Genomic DNA, 18,311 nt, shown 5'->3' on the forward strand with positions numbered 1-18,311 from the left:
AGGAAGCTTGGGCGATGGCAGAAGTGGGAAGAAACTCTTGAGCACAGGTTCTTGGGATCCACGGAGCAGCGCATGCACATGCGATGGGTGCCTACACAGCTGGCTTGCTTGTCTGTGGGGAAAGGCGAGATGGGTCAGGGCCTGGGTTCCTGAGGGGCTGAGAATCAAGGCAGGGATAGAAGAAAGGGGACAGGCCCACATCCCCTGAACCCACGCTGGCGCCCACTCACCTTTGTGGAAAATACGATTGAAAAGTGCCCGCAAGAATCTCTTCAGATGCCTCCAGAGTTGAGGCAAGAAGGGGAGGGGGGAGGCCGGGAGCAGGGTGAGCCCTGAAATCCAACCCTTGTCCCGGTCACACCCCAGCAGCCCTCCCACCTCAGCCCCTTCAAGACCCCAGGGCTCCCCCAACCGCGCTGCACAGATCCTGCCCTGACCATAGTCACCATGTTGATCCCCACGTTGAGCAAGATGAAGCTGACCGGGATCAGAAGAATTGAGTATCCTTGCTCCTGGCATTTCCTGGGGATGGGGCCAGTGAACGGCTCGGCTCGGTAGTAGTTTCGCTCACCCATGGCCGTTGGTCCCAGGACTGCCTGGGCCCTCTGCCCTCCAGTTTTAACTGGGAGCCAGACTGGGTCATAATGGGGCAGGTGGTGAGGTCACAGTGAGGGAGGGGGATGAAAAGGAGGGCCCAGAGTGGCATTCCCTGGTAACCAGGGTCAGGTAAGCTGAGCCTGGACAGTCAAACAGGGCCCGGTGGCCGGCATACAGCCCCTCGAGCGGTCATTCATTCGCTCACCGCCCGCTGACTCACTTGTTCAAATGACACATTGCGTCTCTTGGTCCCTCTTGAGACTAGGAAGACCTTGGCCTCAGAGGCCTGCTGAAGGCCTGGCTGGAGTCCAGAGCCTCAGCCTTCTTCATGCCCTTCACTGGGCCTGGAGCTGGACCTGCCCAGATGTGGAACCTCCCAGTTTGGAAGCAACTTCTTGTATGAGGCTCTCTGTGGACAGGGACAGCTGAGACACAGAGGAGGTGCCCAGAGACCAGGGGTTTGGAGTCTGCAGCTGCAGATGTACTCAGTGCATGGTATAGGACCAGGAGGGGCCTGCTGGCAGAACTGTGGCCACTAAACCAAAGGGACCCTCAGGCCAAGAAGGGGACACTGGCTTCTTATTGCAGGAAGCCAAGCGCAGGGACCCAGGCTGGCAGAAGGAGTGGCGTTTCCAAGCCACAGACCACCAATGTTTCCTGGACTCTGGCGCTCTTTATTCCTCTCTCCATGCCCTGCCGCCCCCTGTCCCTGCCCCCACTTGCTGCTGGTAAGTTCATTTTCCCAGTCTGGCTCCCGTGCAGAGAGGGCCTGGAGGCCGAGGTGGAAGGTAGCAGCGAGTTGGCCCGCGCTTGGCCCTCCTGCGGTTGCCGCTTCAGCACCAGACTGTCATACACCTGGTAGTTGGCATTGCCTCCCGGGTTCCGGCTGAGTGGCATGAAGGTGGGCGGGGGTGGAGGGTGCTCGGTAGCCTGGACGTCGGGCAGGAGGTGAGAGGGGCGGAGGAGCAGGGCTGAGCTGGGAGCCGGGGCCCGCTGGTCCGAGGCCTCGGCCAGTACCGTGAGGGAGGCGGAGGTGGCCACAGGGCGCCGCAAGGGCAGGATCTCAGCCCATTCGGCCGCCGGGTGCCGCACCTCGTGGGGATCGCGGGAGTAATCCAAGTGTCCCGTGGAGGGATGCAGGCTGCGGTTGGACTCGCTGTGAGCACAGCTGGGGAGGCTACGTCTGTGGGCCGGTGGGGTGTCGCGCTACCAGGCGTCGGGCCGGTAGACCCGAGGCACCAGAGCGGATGGAGGCTCAGAGCCCTCCAGACCCAGACTCCGCCATGGGCCCAGTTGCCGTCCTTTCGGCCCGCGAGCCCCTCGACCTGCACCTGGCCGCCCCCACCGGCGCCCAGCCCCGGCGCCGCCACCTGTGTGCCGGTGTGTCCCTCCACAGCTCCCTCCGACAAAAGCCCCCCCCCACCCCGCCCCTCTGGCGTGTCACCGCGGCCGGGTGCGGGAGCGGGATCGAGGGCAGGGGCCGCTTCCCCGGGCCTGCCGGCCACCAGGGGCGGGGTCCTGAGCTCGGCGGGGGGTGTGGGGGCAAGGGTGGCCTTGCCGGGGCTGAGGGGCCGTGGCGACTCAATGGTGGCTCCCGGTGGCTTCGGGCCAGCTGCTGTCGGGCAGGAGGGCCGGCCCGGGCTGCGGCCGGGCTGCGCCTAGGGCCGCGTGGGCGGGCAGGGCCGATGCCCAAGGGACCGCGGGCCCCGGGCCCTGAAGCCTCCGGGGCCACGTCCCTGTGAGCGACGTGCGGGATCTTGGGCGGGGCGCCAAGCGCCGAAGGGTTTGCTGGGTCACGGCCGCCCTGGGCTGGGAGGTGGTCGCCAAACCCTCCGCCGCCGCCCGATACCCGAGACCTCCGTTGCCCCTGCCTGGGCGGGCGAGGGGGCCCTGCCGGGGCGGGCCGGCCGCCAGGCTGGCGTTAAGGCGCCAGCGCCAGCGAAACTGGGCCTCAAGAGGCCGCCCGCGGCCCCCCGCCCCCGTCTACGGCCATACCACCCTGAACGCGCCCGATCTCGTCTGATCTCGGAAGCTAAGCACGGTCGGGCCTGGTTAGTACTTGGATGGGAGACCGCCTGGGAATACCGGGTGCTGTAGGCTTTTTGCCTCCCGCTCCGCCCGCCTTCTCCTTTACTCGCCCGCGGCGGGGGGGCCGCCGGCTCCGCCCCCGCCGAGCCCCGCTGCAGGCAGTAGTCAAGGTGGGTTTACCTGCCCGAGCAGGAAGCTTGGGCGATGGCAGAAGTGGGAAGAAACTCTTGAGCACAGGTTCTTGGGATCCACGGAGCAGCGCATGCACATGCGATGGGTGCCTACACAGCTGGCTTGCTTGTCTGTGGGGAAAGGCGAGATGGGTCAGGGCCTGGGTTCCTGAGGGGCTGAGAATCAAGGCAGGGATAGAAGAAAGGGGACAGGCCCACATCCCCTGAACCCACGCCGGCGCCCACTCACCTTTGTGGAAAATACGATTGAAAAGTGCCCGCAAGAATCTCTTCAGATGCCTCCAGAGTTGAGGCAAGAAGGGGAGGGGGGAGGCCGGGAGCAGGGTGAGCCCTGAAATCCAACCCTTGTCCCGGTCACACCCCAGCAGCCCTCCCACCTCAGCCCCTTCAAGACCCCAGGGCTCCCCCAACCGCGCTGCACAGATCCTGCCCTGACCATAGTCACCATGTTGATCCCCACGTTGAGCAAGATGAAGCTGACCGGGATCAGAAGAATTGAGTATCCTTGCTCCTGGCATTTCCTGGGGATGGGGCCAGTGAACGGCTCGGCTCGGTAGTAGTTTCGCTCACCCATGGCCGTTGGTCCCAGGACTGCCTGGGCCCTCTGCCCTCCAGTTTTAACTGGGAGCCAGACTGGGTCATAATGGGGCAGGTGGTGAGGTCACAGTGAGGGAGGGGGATGAAAAGGAGGGCCCAGAGTGGCATTCCCTGGTAACCAGGGTCAGGTAAGCTGAGCCTGGACAGTCAAACAGGGCCCGGTGGCCGGCATACATCCCCTCGAGCGGTCATTCATTCGCTCACCGCCCGCTGACTCACTTGTTCAAATGACACATTGCGTCTCTTGGTCCCTCTTGAGACTAGGAAGACCTTGGCCTCAGAGGCCTGCTGAAGGCCTGGCTGGAGTCCAGAGCCTCAGCCTTCTTCATGCCCTTCACTGGGCCTGGAGCTGGACCTGCCCAGATGTGGAACCTCCCAGTTTGGAAGCAACTTCTTGTATGAGGCTCTCTGTGGACAGGGACAGCTGAGACACAGAGGAGGTGCCCAGAGACCAGGGGTTTGGAGTCTGCAGCTGCAGATGTACTCAGTGCATGGTATAGGACCAGGAGGGGCCTGCTGGCAGAACTGTGGCCACTAAACCAAAGGGACCCTCAGGCCAAGAAGGGGACACTGGCTTCTTATTGCAGGAAGCCAAGCGCAGGGACCCAGGCTGGCAGAAGGAGTGGCGCTTCCAAGCCACAGACCACCAATGTTTCCTGGACTCTGGCGCTCTTTATTCCTCTCTCCATGCCCTGCCGCCCCCTGTCCCTGCCCCCACTTGCTGCTGGTAAGTTCATTTTCCCAGTCTGGCTCCCGTGCAGAGAGGGCCTGGAGGCCGAGGTGGAAGGTAGCAGCGAGTTGGCCCGCGCTTGGCCCTCCTGCGGTTGCCGCTTCAGCACCAGACTGTCATACACCTGGTAGTTGGCATTGCCTCCCGGGTTCCGGCTGAGTGGCATGAAGGTGGGCGGGGGTGGAGGGTGCTCGGTAGCCTGGACGTCGGGCAGGAGGTGAGAGGGGCGGAGGAGCAGGGCTGAGCTGGGAGCCGGGGCCCGCTGGTCCGAGGCCTCGGCCAGTACCGTGAGGGAGGCGGAGGTGGCCACAGGGCGCCGCAAGGGCAGGATCTCAGCCCATTCGGCCGCCGGGTGCCGCACCTCGTGGGGATCGCGGGAGTAATCCAAGTGTCCCGTGGAGGGATGCAGGCTGCGGTTGGACTCGCTGTGAGCACAGCTGGGGAGGCTACGTCTGTGGGCCGGTGGGGTGTCGCGCTACCAGGCGTCGGGCCGGTAGACCCGAGGCACCAGAGCGGATGGAGGCTCAGAGCCCTCCAGACCCAGACTCCGCCATGGGCCCAGTTGCCGTCCTTTCGGCCCGCGAGCCCCTCGACCTGCACCTGGCCGCCCCCACCGGCGCCCAGCCCCGGCGCCGCCACCTGTGTGCCGGTGTGTCCCTCCACAGCTCCCTCCGACAAAAGCCCCCCCCACCCCGCCCCTCTGGCGTGTCACCGCGGCCGGGTGCGGGAGCGGGATCGAGGGCAGGGGCCGCTTCCCCGGGCCTGCCGGCCACCAGGGGCGGGGTCCTGAGCTCGGCGGGGGGTGTGGGGGCAAGGGTGGCCTTGCCGGGGCTGAGGGGCCGTGGCGACTCAATGGTGGCTCCCGGTGGCTTCGGGCCAGCTGCTGTCGGGCAGGAGGGCCGGCCCGGGCTGCGGCCGGGCTGCGCCTAGGGCCGCGTGGGCGGGCAGGGCCGATGCCCAAGGGACCGCGGGCCCCGGGCCCTGAAGCCTCCGGGGCCACGTCCCTGTGAGCGACGTGCGGGATCTTGGGCGGGGCGCCAAGCGCCGAAGGGTTTGCTGGGTCACGGCCGCCCTGGGCTGGGAGGTGGTCGCCAAACCCTCCGCCGCCGCCCGATACCCGAGACCTCCGTTGCCCCTGCCAGGGCGGGCGAGGGGGCCCTGCCGGGGCGGGCCGGCCGCCAGGCTGGCGTTAAGGCGCCAGCGCCAGCGAAACTGGGCCTCAAGAGGCCGCCCGCGGCCCCCCGCCCCCGTCTACGGCCATACCACCCTGAACGCGCCCGATCTCGTCTGATCTCGGAAGCTAAGCAGGGTCGGGCCTGGTTAGTACTTGGATGGGAGACCGCCTGGGAATACCGGGTGCTGTAGGCTTTTTGCCTCCCGCTCCGCCCGCCTTCTCCTTTACTCGCCCGCGGCGGGGGCCGCCGGCTCCGCCCCCGCCGGGCCCCGCTGCAGGCCCCACCTCCTCAGGCCCCTCCCACCACGGCGCGCGCCGGCGGGGTCGCTCCCCGCCGGCCCGGCCGGCCAGGCGGCCAGAAGGCGGCCCTGGAAGGCAGGCGCACCCCAGACGCTCCCGGGGTGGCTGGCCCGGACCCAGACTCCGCCGCGGGCCCAGTTGCCGTCCTTTCGGCCCGCGAGCCCCTCGACCTGCACCTGGCCGCCCCCACCGGCGCCCAGCCCCGGCGCCGCCACCTGTGTGCCGGTGTGTCCCTCCACAGCTCCCTCCGACAAAAGCCCCCCCCACCCCGCCCCTCTGGCGTGTCACCGCGGCCGGGTGCGGGAGCGGGATCGAGGGCAGGGGCCGCTTCCCCGGGCCTGCCGGCCACCAGGGGCGGGGTCCTGAGCTCGGCGGGGGGTGTGGGGGCAAGGGTGGCCTTGCCGGGGCTGAGGGGCCGTGGCAACTCAATGGTGGCTCCCGGTGGCTTCGGGCCAGCTGCTGTCGGGCAGGAGGGCCGGCCCGGGCTGCGGCCGGGCTGCGCCTAGGGCCGCGTGGGCGGGCAGGGCCGATGCCCAAGGGACCGCGGGCCCCGGGCCCTGAAGCCTCCGGGGCCACGTCCCTGTGAGCGACGTGCGGGATCTTGGGCGGGGCGCCAAGCGCCGAAGGGTTTGCTGGGTCACGGCCGCCCTGGGCTGGGAGGTGGTCGCCAAACCCTCCGCCGCCGCCCGATACCCGAGACCTCCGTTGCCCCTGCCTGGGCGGGCGAGGGGGCCCTGCCGGGGCGGGCCGGCCGCCAGGCTGGCGTTAAGGCGCCAGCGCCAGCGAAACTGGGCCTCAAGAGGCCGCCCGCGGCCCCCCGCCCCCGTCTACGGCCATACCACCCTGAACGCGCCCGATCTCGTCTGATCTCGGAAGCTAAGCAGGGTCGGGCCTGGTTAGTACTTGGATGGGAGACCGCCTGGGAATACCGGGTGCTGTAGGCTTTTTGCCTCCCGCTCCGCCCGCCTTCTCCTTTACTCGCCCGCGGCGGGGGCCGCCGGCTCCGCCCCCGCCGGGCCCCGCTGCAGGCCCCACCTCCTCAGGCCCCTCCCACCACGGCGCGCGCCGGCGGGGTCGCTCCCCGCCGGCCCGGCCGGCCAGGCGGCCAGAAGGCGGCCCTGGAAGGCAGGCGCACCCCAGACGCTCCCGGGGTGGCTGGCCCGGACCCAGACTCCGCCGCGGGCCCAGTTGCCGTCCTTTCGGCCCGCGAGCCCCTCGACCTGCACCTGGCCGCCCCCACCGGCGCCCAGCCCCGGCGCCGCCACCTGTGTGCCGGTGTGTCCCTCCACAGCTCCCTCCGACAAAAGCCCCCCCCACCCCGCCCCTCTGGCGTGTCACCGCGGCCGGGTGCGGGAGCGGGATCGAGGGCAGGGGCCGCTTCCCCGGGCCTGCCGGCCACCAGGGGCGGGGTCCTGAGCTCGGCGGGGGGTGTGGGGGCAAGGGTGGCCTTGCCGGGGCTGAGGGGCCGTGGCGACTCAATGGTGGCTCCCAGTGGCTTCGGGCCAGCTGCTGTCGGGCAGGAGGGCCGGCCCGGGCTGCGGCCGGGCTGCGCCTAGGGCCGCGTGGGCGGGCAGGGCCGATGCCCAAGGGACCGCGGGCCCCGGGCCCTGAAGCCTCCGGGGCCACGTCCCTGTGAGCGACGTGCGGGATCTTGGGCGGGGCGCCAAGCGCCGAAGGGTTTGCTGGGTCACGGCCGCCCTGGGCTGGGAGGTGGTCGCCAAACCCTCCGCCGCCGCCCGATACCCGAGACCTCCGTTGCCCCTGCCTGGGCGGGCGAGGGGGCCCTGCCGGGGCGGGCCGGCCGCCAGGCTGGCGTTAAGGCGCCAGCGCCAGCGAAACTGGGCCTCAAGAGGCCGCCCGCGGCCCCCCGCCCCCGTCTACGGCCATACCACCCTGAACGCGCCCGATCTCGTCTGATCTCGGAAGCTAAGCAGGGTCGGGCCTGGTTAGTACTTGGATGGGAGACCGCCTGGGAATACCGGGTGCTGTAGGCTTTTTGCCTCCCGCTCCGCCCGCCTTCTCCTTTACTCGCCCGCGGCGGGGGGGCCGCCGGCTCCGCCCCCGCCGAGCCCCGCTGCAGGCAGTAGTCAAGGTGGGTTTACCTGCCCGAGCAGGAAGCTTGGGCGATGGCAGAAGTGGGAAGAAACTCTTGAGCACAGGTTCTTGGGATCCACGGAGCAGCGCATGCACATGCGATGGGTGCCTACACAGCTGGCTTGCTTGTCTGTGGGGAAAGGCGAGATGGGTCAGGGCCTGGGTTCCTGAGGGGCTGAGAATCAAGGCAGGGATAGAAGAAAGGGGACAGGCCCACATCCCCTGAACCCACGCCGGCGCCCACTCACCTTTGTGGAAAATACGATTGAAAAGTGCCCGCAAGAATCTCTTCAGATGCCTCCAGAGTTGAGGCAAGAAGGGGAGGGGGGAGGCCGGGAGCAGGGTGAGCCCTGAAATCCAACCCTTGTCCCGGTCACACCCCAGCAGCCCTCCCACCTCAGCCCCTTCAAGACCCCAGGGCTCCCCCAACCGCGCTGCACAGATCCTGCCCTGACCATAGTCACCATGTTGATCCCCACGTTGAGCAAGATGAAGCTGACCGGGATCAGAAGAATTGAGTATCCTTGCTCCTGGCATTTCCTGGGGATGGGGCCAGTGAACGGCTCGGCTCGGTAGTAGTTTCGCTCACCCATGGCCGTTGGTCCCAGGACTGCCTGGGCCCTCTGCCCTCCAGTTTTAACTGGGAGCCAGACTGGGTCATAATGGGGCAGGTGGTGAGGTCACAGTGAGGGAGGGGGATGAAAAGGAGGGCCCAGAGTGGCATTCCCTGGTAACCAGGGTCAGGTAAGCTGAGCCTGGACAGTCAAACAGGGCCCGGTGGCCGGCATACATCCCCTCGAGCGGTCATTCATTCGCTCACCGCCCGCTGACTCACTTGTTCAAATGACACATTGCGTCTCTTGGCCCCTCTTGAGACTAGGAAGACCTTGGCCTCAGAGGCCTGCTGAAGGCCTGGCTGGAGTCCAGAGCCTCAGCCTTCTTCATGCCCTTCACTGGGCCTGGAGCTGGACCTGCCCAGATGTGGAACCTCCCAGTTTGGAAGCAACTTCTTGTATGAGGCTCTCTGTGGACAGGGACAGCTGAGACACAGAGGAGGTGCCCAGAGACCAGGGGTTTGGAGTCTGCAGCTGCAGATGTACTTAGTGCATGGTATAGGACCAGGAGGGGCCTGCTGGCAGAACTGTGGCCACTAAACCAAAGGGACCCTCAGGCCAAGAAGGGGACACTGGCTTCTTATTGCAGGAAGCCAAGCGCAGGGACCCAGGCTGGCAGAAGGAGTGGCGCTTCCAAGCCACAGACCACCAATGTTTCCTGGACTCTGGCGCTCTTTATTCCTCTCTCCATGCCCTGCCGCCCCCTGCCCCTGCCCCCACTTGCTGCTGGTAAGTTCATTTTCCCAGTCTGGCTCCCGTGCAGAGAGGGCCTGGAGGCCGAGGTGGAAGGTAGCAGCGAGTTGGCCCGCGCTTGGCCCTCCTGCGGTTGCCGCTTCAGCACCAGACTGTCATACACCTGGTAGTTGGCATTGCCTCCCGGGTTCCGGCTGAGTGGCATGAAGGTGGGCGGGGGTGGAGGGTGCTCGGTAGCCTGGACGTCGGGCAGGAGGTGAGAGGGGCGGAGGAGCAGCGCTGAGCTGGGAGCCGGGGCCCGCTGGTCCGAGGCCTCGGCCAGTACCGTGAGGGAGGCGGAGGTGGCCACAGGGCGCCGCAAGGGCAGGATCTCAGCCCATTCGGCCGCCGGGTGCCGCACCTCGTGGGGATCGCGGGAGTAATCCAAGTGTCCCGTGGAGGGATGCAGGCTGCGGTTGGACTCGCTGTGAGCACAGCTGGGGAGGCTACGTCTGTGGGCCGGTGGGGTGTCGCGCTACCAGGCGTCGGGCCGGTAGACCCGAGGCACCAGAGCGGATGGAGGCTCAGAGCCCTCCAGACCCAGACTCCGCCATGGGCCCAGTTGCCATCCTTTCGGCCCGCGAGCCCCTCGACCTGCACCTGGCCGCCCCCACCGGCGCCCAGCCCCGGCGCCGCCACCTGTGTGCCGGTGTGTCCCTCCACAGCTCCCTCCGACAAAAGCCCCACCCCCACCCCGCCCCTCTGGCGTGTCAGCGCGGCCGGGTGCGGGAGCGGGATCCAGGGCAGGGGCCGCTTCCCCGGGCCTGCCGGCCACCAGGGGCGGGGTCCTGAGCTCGGCGGGGGGTGTGGGGGCAAGGGTGGCCTTGCCGGGGCTGAGGGGCCGTGGCGACTCAATGGTGGCTCCCGGTGGCTTCGGGCCAGCTGCTGTCGGGCAGGAGGGCCGGCCCGGGCTGCGGCCGGGCTGCGCCTAGGGCCGCGTGGGCGGGCAGGGCCGATGCCCAAGGGACCGCGGGCCCCGGGCCCTGAAGCCTCCGGGGCCACGTCCCTGTGAGCGACGTGCGGGATCTTGGGCGGGGCGCCAAGCGCCGAAGGGTTTGCTGGGTCACGGCCGCCCTGGGCTGGGAGGTGGTCGCCAAACCCTCCGCCGCCGCCCGATACCCGAGACCTCCGTTGCCCCTGCCTGGGCGGGCGAGGGGGCCCTGCCGGGGCGGGCCGGCCGCCAGGCTGGCGTTAAGGCGCCAGCGCCAGCGAAACTGGGCCTCAAGAGGCCGCCCGCGGCCCCCCGCCCCCGTCTACGGCCATACCACCCTGAACGCGCCCGATCTCGTCTGATCTCGGAAGCTAAGCAGGGTCGGGCCTGGTTAGTACTTGGATGGGAGACCGCCTGGGAATACCGGGTGCTGTAGGCTTTTTGCCTCCCGCTCCGCCCGCCTTCTCCTTTACTCGCCCGCGGCGGGGGCCGCCGGCTCCGCCCCCGCCGGGCCCCGCTGCAGGCCCCACCTCCTCAGGCCCCTCCCACCACGGCGCGCGCCGGCGGGGTCGCTCCCCGCCGGCCCGGCCGGCCAGGCGGCCAGAAGGCGGCCCTGGAAGGCAGGCGCACCCCAGACGCTCCCGGGGTGGCTGGCCCGGACCCAGACTCCGCCGCGGGCCCAGTTGCCGTCCTTTCGGCCCGCGAGCCCCTCGACCTGCACCTGGCCGCCCCCACCGGCGCCCAGCCCCGGCGCCGCCACCTGTGTGCCGGTGTGTCCCTCCACAGCTCCCTCCGACAAAAGCCCCCCCCACCCCGCCCCTCTGGCGTGTCACCGCGGCCGGGTGCGGGAGCGGGATCGAGGGCAGGGGCCGCTTCCCCGGGCCTGCCGGCCACCAGGGGCGGGGTCCTGAGCTCGGCGGGGGGTGTGGGGGCAAGGGTGGCCTTGCCGGGGCTGAGGGGCCGTGGCGACTCAATGGTGGCTCCCAGTGGCTTCGGGCCAGCTGCTGTCGGGCAGGAGGGCCGGCCCGGGCTGCGGCCGGGCTGCGCCTAGGGCCGCGTGGGCGGGCAGGGCCGATGCCCAAGGGACCGCGGGCCCCGGGCCCTGAAGCCTCCGGGGCCACGTCCCTGTGAGCGACGTGCGGGATCTTGGGCGGGGCGCCAAGCGCCGAAGGGTTTGCTGGGTCACGGCCGCCCTGGGCTGGGAGGTGGTCGCCAAACCCTCCGCCGCCGCCCGATACCCGAGACCTCCGTTGCCCCTGCCTGGGCGGGCGAGGGGGCCCTGCCGGGGCGGGCCGGCCGCCAGGCTGGCGTTAAGGCGCCAGCGCCAGCGAAACTGGGCCTCAAGAGGCCGCCCGCGGCCCCCCGCCCCCGTCTACGGCCATACCACCCTGAACGCGCCCGATCTCGTCTGATCTCGGAAGCTAAGCAGGGTCGGGCCTGGTTAGTACTTGGATGGGAGACCGCCTGGGAATACCGGGTGCTGTAGGCTTTTTGCCTCCCGCTCCGCCCGCCTTCTCCTTTACTCGCCCGCGGCGGGGGGGCCGCCGGCTCCGCCCCCGCCGAGCCCCGCTGCAGGCAGTAGTCAAGGTGGGTTTACCTGCCCGAGCAGGAAGCTTGGGCGATGGCAGAAGTGGGAAGAAACTCTTGAGCACAGGTTCTTGGGATCCACGGAGCAGCGCATGCACATGCGATGGGTGCCTACACAGCTGGCTTGCTTGTCTGTGGGGAAAGGCGAGATGGGTCAGGGCCTGGGTTCCTGAGGGGCTGAGAATCAAGGCAGGGATAGAAGAAAGGGGACAGGCCCACATCCCCTGAACCCACGCCGGCGCCCACTCACCTTTGTGGAAAATACGATTGAAAAGTGCCCGCAAGAATCTCTTCAGATGCCTCCAGAGTTGAGGCAAGAAGGGGAGGGGGGAGGCCGGGAGCAGGGTGAGCCCTGAAATCCAACCCTTGTCCCGGTCACACCCCAGCAGCCCTCCCACCTCAGCCCCTTCAAGACCCCAGGGCTCCCCCAACCGCGCTGCACAGATCCTGCCCTGACCATAGTCACCATGTTGATCCCCACGTTGAGCAAGATGAAGCTGACCGGGATCAGAAGAATTGAGTATCCTTGCTCCTGGCATTTCCTGGGGATGGGGCCAGTGAACGGCTCGGCTCGGTAGTAGTTTCGCTCACCCATGGCCGTTGGTCCCAGGACTGCCTGGGCCCTCTGCCCTCCAGTTTTAACTGGGAGCCAGACTGGGTCATAATGGGGCAGGTGGTGAGGTCACAGTGAGGGAGGGGGATGAAAAGGAGGGCCCAGAGTGGCATTCCCTGGTAACCAGGGTCAGGTAAGCTGAGCCTGGACAGTCAAACAGGGCCCGGTGGCCGGCATACATCCCCTCGAGCGGTCATTCATTCGCTCACCGCCCGCTGACTCACTTGTTCAAATGACACATTGCGTCTCTTGGTCCCTCTTGAGACTAGGAAGACCTTGGCCTCAGAGGCCTGCTGAAGGCCTGGCTGGAGTCCAGAGCCTCAGCCTTCTTCATGCCCTTCACTGGGCCTGGAGCTGGACCTGCCCAGATGTGGAACCTCCCAGTTTGGAAGCAACTTCTTGTATGAGGCTCTCTGTGGACAGGGACAGCTGAGACACAGAGGAGGTGCCCAGAGACCAGGGGTTTGGAGTCTGCAGCTGCAGATGTACTCAGTGCATGGTATAGGACCAGGAGGGGCCTGCTGGCAGAACTGTGGCCACTAAACCAAAGGGACCCTCAGGCCAAGAAGGGGACACTGGCTTCTTATTGCAGGAAGCCAAGCGCAGGGACCCAGGCTGGCAGAAGGAGTGGCGCTTCCAAGCCACAGACCACCAATGTTTCCTGGACTCTGGCGCTCTTTATTCCTCTCTCCATGCCCTGCCGCCCCCTGTCCCTGCCCCCACTTGCTGCTGGTAAGTTCATTTTCCCAGTCTGGCTCCCGTGCAGAGAGGGCCTGGAGGCCGAGGTGGAAGGTAGCAGCAAGTTGGCCCGCGCTTGGCCCTCCTGCGGTTGCCGCTTCAGCACCAGACTGTCATACACCTGGTAGTTGGCATTGCCTCCCGGGTTCCGGCTGAGTGGCATGAAGGTGGGCGGGGGTGGAGGGTGCTCGGTAGCCTGGACGTCGGGCAGGAGGTGAGAGGGGCAGAGGAGCAGGGCTGAGCTGGGAGCCGGGGCCCGCTGGTCCGAGGCCTCGGCCAGTACCGTGAGGGAGGCGGAGGTGGCCACAGGGCGCCGCAAGGGCAGGATCTCAGCCCATTCGGCCGCCGGGTGCCGCACCTCGTGGGGATCGCGGGAGTAATCCAAGTGTCCCGTGGAGGGATGCAGGCTGCGGTTGGACTCGCTGTGAGCACAGCTGGGGAGGCTACGTCTGTGGGCCGGTGGGGTGTCGCGCTACCAGGCGTCGGGCCGGTAGACCCGAGGCACCAGAGCGGATGGAGGCTCAGAGCCCTCCAGACCCAGACTCCGCCATGGGCCCAGTTGCCGTCCTTTCGGCCCGCGAGCCCCTCGACCTGCACCTGGCCGCCCCCACCGGCGCCCAGCCCCGGCGCCGCCACCTGTGTGCCGGTGTGTCCCTCCACAGCTCCCTCCGACAAAAGCCCCCCCCCACCCCGCCCCTCTGGCGTGTCACCGCGGCCGGGTGCGGGAGCGGGATCGAGGGCAGGGGCCGCTTCCCCGGGCCTGCCGGCCACCAGGGGCGGGGTCCTGAGCTCGGCGGGGGGTGTGGGGGCAAGGGTGGCCTTGCCGGGGCTGAGGGGCCGTGGCGACTCAATGGTGGCTCCCGGTGGCTTCGGGCCAGCTGCTGTCGGGCAGGAGGGCCGGCCCGGGCTGCGGCCGGGCTGCGCCTAGGGCCGCGTGGGCGGGCAGGGCCGATGCCCAAGGGACCGCGGGCCCCGGGCCCTGAAGCCTCCGGGGCCACGTCCCTGTGAGCGACGTGCGGGATCTTGGGCGGGGCGCCAAGCGCCGAAGGGTTTGCTGGGTCACGGCCGCCCTGGGCTGGGAGGTGGTCGCCAAACCCTCCGCCGCCGCCCGATACCCGAGACCTCCGTTGCCCCTGCCTGGGCGGGCGAGGGGGCCCTGCCGGGGCGGGCCGGCCGCCAGGCTGGCGTTAAGGCGCCAGCGCCAGCGAAACTGGGCCTCAAGAGGCCGCCCGCGGCCCCCCGCCCCCGTCTACGGCCATACCACCCTGAACGCGCCCGATCTCGTCTGATCTCGGAAGCTAAGCAGGGTCGGGCCTGGTTAGTACTTGGATGGGAGACCGCCTGGGAATACCGGGTGCTGTAGGCTTTTTGCCTCCCGCTCCGCCCGCCTTCTCCTTTACTCGCCCGCGGCGGGGGCCGCCGGCTCCGCCCCCGCCGGGCCCCGCTGCAGGCCCCACCTCCTCAGGCCCCTCCCACCACGGCGCGCGCCGGCGGGGTCGCTCCCCGCCGGCCCGGCCGGCCAGGCGGCCAGAAGGCGGCCCTGGAAGGCAGGCGCACCCCAGACGCTCCCGGGGTGGCTGGCCCGGACCCAGACTCCGCCGCGGGCCCAGTTGCCGTCCTTTCGGCCCGCGAGCCCCTCGACCTGCACCTGGCCGCCCCCACCGGCGCCCAGCCCCGGCGCCGCCACCTGTGTGCCGGTGTGTCCCTCCACAGCTCCCTCCGACAAAAGCCCCCCCCACCCCGCCCCTCTGGCGTGTCACCGCGGCCGGGTGCGGGAGCGGGATCGAGGGCAGGGGCCGCTTCCCCGGGCCTGCCGGCCACCAGGGGCGGGGTCCTGAGCTCGGCGGGGGGTGTGGGGGCAAGGGTGGCCTTGCCGGGGCTGAGGGGCCGTGGCGACTCAATGGTGGCTCCCGGTGGCTTCGGGCCAGCTGCTGTCGGGCAGGAGGGCCGGCCCGGGCTGCGGCCGGGCTGCGCCTAGGGCCGCGTGGGCGGGCAGGGCCGATGCCCAAGGGACCGCGGGCCCCGGGCCCTGAAGCCTCCGGGGCCACGTCCCTGTGAGCGACGTGCGGGATCTTGGGCGGGGCGCCAAGCGCCGAAGGGTTTGCTGGGTCACGGCCGCCCTGGGCTGGGAGGTGGTCGCCAAACCCTCCGCCGCCGCCCGATACCCGAGACCTCCGTTGCCCCTGCCTGGGCGGGCGAGGGGGCCCTGCCGGGGCGGGCCGGCCGCCAGGCTGGCGTTAAGGCGCCAGCGCCAGCGAAACTGGGCCTCAAGAGGCCGCCCGCGGCCCCCCGCCCCCGTCTACGGCCATACCACCCTGAACGCGCCCGATCTCGTCTGATCTCGGAAGCTAAGCAGGGTCGGGCCTGGTTAGTACTTGGATGGGAGACCGCCTGGGAATACCGGGTGCTGTAGGCTTTTTGCCTCCCGCTCCGCCCGCCTTCTCCTTTACTCGCCCGCGGCGGGGGCCGCCGGCTCCGCCCCCGCCGGGCCCCGCTGCAGGCCCCACCTCCTCAGGCCCCTCCCACCACGGCGCGCGCCGGCGGGGTCGCTCCCCGCCGGCCCGGCCGGCCAGGCGGCCAGAAGGCGGCCCTGGAAGGCAGGCGCACCCCAGACGCTCCCGGGGTGGCTGGCCCGGACCCAGACTCCGCCGCGGGCCCAGTTGCCGTCCTTTCGGCCCGCGAGCCCCTCGACCTGCACCTGGCCGCCCCCACCGGCGCCCAGCCCCGGCGCCGCCACCTGTGTGCCGGTGTGTCCCTCCACAGCTCCCTCCGACAAAAGCCCCCCCCACCCCGCCCCTCTGGCGTGTCACCGCGGCCGGGTGCGGGAGCGGGATCGAGGGCAGGGGCCGCTTCCCCGGGCCTGCCGGCCACCAGGGGCGGGGTCCTGAGCTCGGCGGGGGGTGTGGGGGCAAGGGTGGCCTTGCCGGGGCTGAGGGGCCGTGGCGACTCAATGGTGGCTCCCGGTGGCTTCGGGCCAGCTGCTGTCGGGCAGGAGGGCCGGCCCGGGCTGCGGCCGGGCTGCGCCTAGGGCCGCGTGGGCGGGCAGGGCCGATGCCCAAGGGACCGCGGGCCCCGGGCCCTGAAGCCTCCGGGGCCACGTCCCTGTGAGCGACGTGCGGGATCTTGGGCGGGGCGCCAAGCGCCGAAGGGTTTGCTGGGTCACGGCCGCCCTGGGCTGGGAGGTGGTCGCCAAACCCTCCGCCGCCGCCCGATACCCGAGACCTCCGTTGCCCCTGCCTGGGCGGGCGAGGGGGCCCTGCCGGGGCGGGCCGGCCGCCAGGCTGGCGTTAAGGCGCCAGCGCCAGCGAAACTGGGCCTCAAGAGGCCGCCCGCGGCCCCCCGCCCCCGTCTACGGCCATACCACCCTGAACGCGCCCGATCTCGTCTGATCTCGGAAGCTAAGCAGGGTCGGGCCTGGTTAGTACTTGGATGGGAGACCGCCTGGGAATACCGGGTGCTGTAGGCTTTTTGCCTCCCGCTCCGCCCGCCTTCTCCTTTACTCGCCCGCGGCGGGGGGGCCGCCGGCTCCGCCCCCGCCGAGCCCCGCTGCAGGCAGTAGTCAAGGTGGGTTTACCTGCCCGAGCAGGAAGCTTGGGCGATGGCAGAAGTGGGAAGAAACTCTTGAGCACAGGTTCTTGGGATCCACGGAGCAGCGCATGCACATGCGATGGGTGCCTACACAGCTGGCTTGCTTGTCTGTGGGGAAAGGCGAGATGGGTCAGGGCCTGGGTTCCTGAGGGGCTGAGAATCAAGGCAGGGATAGAAGAAAGGGGACAGGCCCACATCCCCTGAACCCACGCCGGCGCCCACTCACCTTTGTGGAAAATACGATTGAAAAGTGCCCGCAAGAATCTCTTCAGATGCCTCCAGAGTTGAGGCAAGAAGGGGAGGGGGGAGGCCGGGAGCAGGGTGAGCCCTGAAATCCAACCCTTGTCCCGGTCACACCCCAGCAGCCCTCCCACCTCAGCCCCTTCAAGACCCCAGGGCTCCCCAAACCGCGCTGCACAGATCCTGCCCTGACCATAGTCACCATGTTGATCCCCACGTTGAGCAAGATGAAGCTGACCGGGATCAGAAGAATTGAGTATCCTTGCTCCTGGCATTTCCTGGGGATGGGGCCAGTGAACGGCTCGGCTCGGTAGTAGTTTCGCTCACCCATGGCCGTTGGTCCCAGGACTGCCTGGGCCCTCTGCCCTCCAGTTTTAACTGGGAGCCAGACTGGGTCATAATGGGGCAGGTGGTGAGGTCACAGTGAGGGAGGGGGATGAAAAGGAGGGCCCAGAGTGGCATTCCCTGGTAACCAGGGTCAGGTAAGCTGAGCCTGGACAGTCAAACAGGGCCCGGTGGCCGGCATACATCCCCTCGAGCGGTCATTCATTCGCTCACCGCCCGCTGACTCACTTGTTCAAATGACACATTGCGTCTCTTGGTCCCTCTTGAGACTAGGAAGACCTTGGCCTCAGAGGCCTGCTGAAGGCCTGGCTGGAGTCCAGAGCCTCAGCCTTCTTCATGCCCTTCACTGGGCCTGGAGCTGGACCTGCCCAGATGTGGAACCTCCCAGTTTGGAAGCAACTTCTTGTATGAGGCTCTCTGTGGACAGGGACAGCTGAGACACAGAGGAGGTGCCCAGAGACCAGGGGTTTGGAGTCTGCAGCTGCAGATGTACTCAGTGCATGGTATAGGACCAGGAGGGGCCTGCTGGCAGAACTGTGGCCACTAAACCAAAGGGACCCTCAGGCCAAGAAGGGGACACTGGCTTCTTATTGCAGGAAGCCAAGCGCAGGGACCCAGGCTGGCAGAAGGAGTGGCGCTTCCAAGCCACAGACCACCAATGTTTCCTGGACTCTGGCGCTCTTTATTCCTCTCTCCATGCCCTGCCGCCCCCTGTCCCTGCCCCCACTTGCTGCTGGTAAGTTCATTTTCCCAGTCTGGCTCCCGTGCAGAGAGGGCCTGGAGGCCGAGGTGGAAGGTAGCAGCGAGTTGGCCCGCGCTTGGCCCTCCTGCGGTTGCCGCTTCAGCACCAGACTGTCATACACCTGGTAGTTGGCATTGCCTCCCGGGTTCCGGCTGAGTGGCATGAAGGTGGGCGGGGGTGGAGGGTGCTCGGTAGCCTGGACGTCGGGCAGGAGGTGAGAGGGGCGGAGGAGCAGGGCTGAGCTGGGAGCCGGGGCCCGCTGGTCCGAGGCCTCGGCCAGTACCGTGAGGGAGGCGGAGGTGGCCACAGGGCGCCGCAAGGGCAGGATCTCAGCCCATTCGGCCGCCGGGTGCCGCACCTCGTGGGGATCGCGGGAGTAATCCAAGTGTCCCGTGGAGGGATGCAGGCTGCGGTTGGACTCGCTGTGAGCACAGCTGGGGAGGCTACGTCTGTGGGCCGGTGGGGTGTCG

The 18,311-nt window shown here is 68.8% G+C and overlaps 9 non-coding genes across 9 annotated transcripts; all 9 read left to right on the forward strand.

Moving 5' to 3' along the window:
- The first annotated feature begins 2,578 nt into the window (after positions 1–2,578).
- Positions 2,579–2,697, forward strand: LOC132595178 (5S ribosomal RNA). Its single transcript, XR_009561335.1, has one exon. It is a non-coding gene; the product is annotated as a 5S ribosomal RNA (ribosomal RNA).
- A 2,695-nt stretch (positions 2,698–5,392) lies between these two features.
- Positions 5,393–5,511, forward strand: LOC132595146 (5S ribosomal RNA). The gene has a single exon (XR_009561303.1). It is a non-coding gene; the product is annotated as a 5S ribosomal RNA (ribosomal RNA).
- A 931-nt stretch (positions 5,512–6,442) lies between these two features.
- LOC132595147 (5S ribosomal RNA) lies at positions 6,443–6,561 on the forward strand. The gene has a single exon (XR_009561304.1). It is a non-coding gene; the product is annotated as a 5S ribosomal RNA (ribosomal RNA).
- Positions 6,562–7,492: 931 nt separating this feature from the next.
- LOC132595148 (5S ribosomal RNA) lies at positions 7,493–7,611 on the forward strand. The gene has a single exon (XR_009561305.1). It is a non-coding gene; the product is annotated as a 5S ribosomal RNA (ribosomal RNA).
- Positions 7,612–10,308: 2,697 nt separating this feature from the next.
- On the forward strand, positions 10,309–10,427 carry LOC132595149 (5S ribosomal RNA). Its single transcript, XR_009561306.1, has one exon. It is a non-coding gene; the product is annotated as a 5S ribosomal RNA (ribosomal RNA).
- Positions 10,428–11,358: 931 nt separating this feature from the next.
- Positions 11,359–11,477, forward strand: LOC132595150 (5S ribosomal RNA). The gene has a single exon (XR_009561307.1). It is a non-coding gene; the product is annotated as a 5S ribosomal RNA (ribosomal RNA).
- A 2,696-nt stretch (positions 11,478–14,173) lies between these two features.
- Positions 14,174–14,292, forward strand: LOC132595151 (5S ribosomal RNA). The gene has a single exon (XR_009561308.1). It is a non-coding gene; the product is annotated as a 5S ribosomal RNA (ribosomal RNA).
- Positions 14,293–15,223: 931 nt separating this feature from the next.
- On the forward strand, positions 15,224–15,342 carry LOC132595152 (5S ribosomal RNA). The gene has a single exon (XR_009561309.1). It is a non-coding gene; the product is annotated as a 5S ribosomal RNA (ribosomal RNA).
- Positions 15,343–16,273: 931 nt separating this feature from the next.
- LOC132595154 (5S ribosomal RNA) lies at positions 16,274–16,392 on the forward strand. The gene has a single exon (XR_009561311.1). It is a non-coding gene; the product is annotated as a 5S ribosomal RNA (ribosomal RNA).
- Positions 16,393–18,311: the final 1,919 nt, after the last annotated feature.

Source organism: Globicephala melas, unplaced genomic scaffold, assembly GCF_963455315.2.
Source record: "Globicephala melas unplaced genomic scaffold, mGloMel1.2 SCAFFOLD_392, whole genome shotgun sequence".
In the NCBI taxonomy this organism is placed as follows: domain Eukaryota; kingdom Metazoa; phylum Chordata; class Mammalia; order Artiodactyla; family Delphinidae; genus Globicephala; species Globicephala melas.